Here is a 4,060-nt window from a genome sequence, read left to right on the forward strand (position 1 = left end):
TGCCACCCTGTACATCTATGTACCATAAGATCAAATATTAGACTGACTATTAAAATGCTTTAGACCATTAGATCCACTAACTACCGAACCAACCAACTCACTAAACCTTACAAATCTCTCTTCTCGATTCAGTATTTCCTTGCCTTCTTTCACGAGCAGCTCTTCAGACTAGCTCGTAATAACTTCCCTTCTTTCTGGTTACAAGAGATGCGATCCCAGGCGTTCTTCGCTGGCTTGTCCGAATCACCAACTATTCCCTGCCCCGCCTCTCCTGCCGTGATTTGTCAATAGTATGTACAATACTGATCTCATAAATTCAAAGTTCCATTCAAGAATGGTGGATTTTGCTAATCTTGATGAATTTCTGTGCAGGAATCGTCCTCCGCTCAGTACATTGTTCATCAATACATTACAGCGATGGGTTGCGGGAAACTACAGAATGTGATACAGAGTTCGTATGTTATTGGGACAGTGAAAATGGTTGCCACTGAATGAGACCGCGAGCAAAGTGACGAAGAGGAATTCTTCATTCAATGCAGTGGACTCCAGGTGTTTTGTGTTGTGGCAGAGGATGCTGCACATGTGGTCAGTGGAGATGAAATTTATCTTTGGTATTCTCAGCCCGCGCCTTATTAATGTTGATTTTCCATTTTCAACGCTGGCATGATATTTTCTTTATTTTGACAGCATGTTTGCCAGTGACGTGGCCGGTGAGTGGGCGACTGTTTCATCCTCAAGTTGGCTGCCAATCCCTCGACCTTGGCCAACGGAAGCGATGGTCTCGCGGAGACCATTAAACACACATTCTTGGTTATTTTGGGCAGAGGACTGGTCTGCTGGTGTTCATGGAGGACTCCCATCTTACTCGCATTCAAACAACGTGCTATGATGCTGTGTACTTGGAATCCACCATAGAAACGAGCATAGAAGAATTATCCAACCACCCACGAAAAAATAAATTGCAATCTCATCGAATCCAATTCTTAAAAAATTTCAATCATTTCAAAATCCAAATACTGTAAACGCACATGCGCGGTATATCAGGTTTGGGCAGACGAAAAAGTAGCCCAAACCCACTTTTTAGATGCTTTTAGCTGCTTATGGTCAGCATGAATGCTTATCCATTTTGGACTGGAGTTGTCTTTAGTGCAATTTTTTGAAGATTCCGTTGCAGGAATCTGGTGGAAAAATTTGAGGTGAAATTTTGTTTTTTTGTTATTCAAATTAGTTTTTCAACTGCATATTTGGATTCAACACCCTCAGAAACCCCTAGGACACTTTAATTGTGAAGGGATTACCCATCAAGCTTGTGATTTTAATAAATTGTTGCCAGATTTAAGAGAAATTTGATTAGAAAACCCACCAGAAAAGCCTCCAAAAAATCGCAGTAAAAACAACTCCCTTGGAATTTGGTGGTGTGACACCCATGGAGGGTAGGTCAAACGCTGCAGTATTGTGGTGATTTGGTAGATTAAAGTTGCATACAATCACTGACAGCAACAATTGGCCCTGATGGATAATCGGCTTAGATGTGTACATACGACAGTTCCTATTTCAAACCCTATAGAAACATAAATGAGCGCTAAGTACCTGTGACAGGACATTCGTGCATCTGAAGACATGCTACATATGCATGAAAGCCATACATCTCCATGCATATTCCGGCAAGCTCCAGTGTTCAATGTATCTGCGACCACTGTCAGACCTGTCCCGTCTCCTCCTCCGTTGGCTTCCTCGTCTATCACCGTTTTCCAAATTCCGTTTTATTTTGAATTTAGTAAAGGCGCTAAAGGAATTCAATTTTGAATTTCTAATTTCGTTCCGTCCATATTTTATTTGGTTAGAAGGCGGCTTTTTGGCTCTTGTCTTCTATTTTCGAACTACTGTTTCAATTTTTGTCAGCCCTGTCCAATTCCGCACCTGAAAGGTTCTGGGAAACACTTGGTGAAAACAGAGGATATGGCTATGGGGCACGAAGATCAGAGGTGGAGTCACACGCCCTAGGTTCAAAACGACACAAGTCTGCTTATCTGTCTGCTGGCAAGGAAGTTGAACAATTGAACTCACAGTTTTCATCAGCCACAGGGACGGGCCCAGTTCCTGCTCTTGTGAAGGCTGCTATTCCTTGGTCTGCTAGGAGGACAGCCTTGTCATTGTCAAAGAAGGATCGAGTTCTTAAAACGGTTTTGGGGATACTTGACAATTTAACCCCGGAAAACTTTGATGTTCTCAAAGATCAACTTATAACCTCGGGTATCAACTCAGCAGACATTCTGCTGGGAGTAGTATCTCTAATTTTTGACAAGGCGGTGTCTGAACCAGCAGTTTGCCCCATTATTGCTGAGCTGTGCCTTTATCTATGGTGGGAACTACCTCAATTTCCATCTGAAGAACCGGACGGTAAACCAGTAACATTCAGGCGGACTCTTCTTAACACTTGCCAAGAAGCGTTTGAAGGAGCAGATAATCTGCGAACTGAAATTAAAGAAATGACAGTCCAAGATCTAGAAGCCGAACGTCAAGAAAGGGAGAGGATGGTTAGACTTCGCACTCTGGGAAACATCAGGTTTATTGGGGAGCTTTTCAAGCGCAAAATGGTACCTGAAAAAATTGTTCATCATATTATTCAGCATTTGTTGGGTCAGAACGCGAACATTCCTCCAACTGAAGAAAATTTTGAGGCGCTTTGTCTGCTTTTCAATACTGTTGGAAAAGAGCTTGAAGAAAACCCCATGTCCCGTAGTATCATTGATTCTTACTTCGTCCGAATGGAACAGGCAAGTAACAATCAACATTTTGCAAATTCTCAACTGAGATTCATGGTTCGCAAAGTTCTTGATTTGCGTGCTAATAAATGGGTCCCTAGATGCGAAGGGATGAAAGCCAAAACTCTATAAGAAATCCATTCAGAAGCTCAACAAAAGCAAGGTATAAATCCCAGAACAAGAAGCATGTGTAATGGTCGTGGTGCGCCTGGTTTTATGGGTATGGGTGCTGGAAACAATTTTGGTATTGCAATGTTCTTGGTTCCCGACTTTCGTGCTAAACAAAAGCCACGTTTAAGGTGTGGAGCAACAAACTACATGCTTAGGGGTCGTGCTAGAAACAGTTCTGGTATTGGGATTGGCCGGAGGTTTGATGCAGGGAATGCTCAGAGTGCCTCTGGTTTCGAACATTCCTGAAATTAATAGGGATGGTTTAGAAAGCCTGCATCGTTGGATAGGAACAAAAAAAGAAAGATCTGCTGATTCCCCCTGTTTTACTTCCAAGTGAAGAACAGTCCCAACCACCTGTTTTCAGGATAAGTATTGCAACTATATAAATTTTGCAAATTATGAAAAAAGGAAAATTTTTAGTAGTTATAGATACTGTCTATGTATGATGGCCAATAATCCAGACTGTAGTGTACATAAACCAGGAAGAAAAATATACAAATGCTATGCTAGAATAGAGTAGAAGTTGTTGATGATGATTGCCAGTAATCCAGGCAATGGTGTGTATAATCCAATTCTTCATAGAAATGCTATGCTAGAATAGAAGTTGTTTATGATGATTGCCAGTAATCCAGGCTCTGGTGTGTAAGATTGGAATCGTTCATGTTGTATTATATACAACTTTTAAGTTATCAATAGAATGTTTTCAGCGAAGGTTGGTGTGTAAGATTGGAATCGTTCATGTTGTATTATATACAACTTTTAAGTTATCAATAGAATGTTTTCAGCAAAGGTTAGAGTACTGTACTTGTATTTTTTAATGTATAAATAGATTTAATCTTTTGAAAATCTGGTTAGGTAAATTACAGGACAACTTGCAATCTCAAGAATTTTTGCTGAATTTTAAATAAAACCTTAAAAATGGTCAAAATATAGATTAGTTAAATGTGTTTTAAACACAAGATTTTTTTATTTTTATTTTTCAGTTATTTTATCTTTTTTTAAGTCAAATTGATATTGAAATAAATTAGTTAACATATATATTTAAATAGTTTATTTAAATGATTAAAATATATATTTTTTAAAATGTTAATTATTTTTCTCTTTAAAATTATAAAAAATTATGT

At 39.2% G+C, this 4,060-nt stretch overlaps 1 pseudogene; it reads left to right on the forward strand.

Annotated features, from left to right (window-relative positions):
• The first annotated feature begins 207 nt into the window (after positions 1 to 207).
• On the forward strand, positions 208 to 3,563 carry LOC149249840 (eukaryotic translation initiation factor pseudogene; annotated as a pseudogene).
• Positions 3,564 to 4,060: the final 497 nt, after the last annotated feature.

Source organism: Pinus tabuliformis, chromosome 7, assembly GCF_031772625.1.
Source record: "Pinus tabuliformis cultivar Carrire ecotype Pingquan chromosome 7, CPIR1, whole genome shotgun sequence".
Classification (NCBI taxonomy): Eukaryota; Viridiplantae; Streptophyta; class Pinopsida; order Pinales; family Pinaceae; genus Pinus; species Pinus tabuliformis.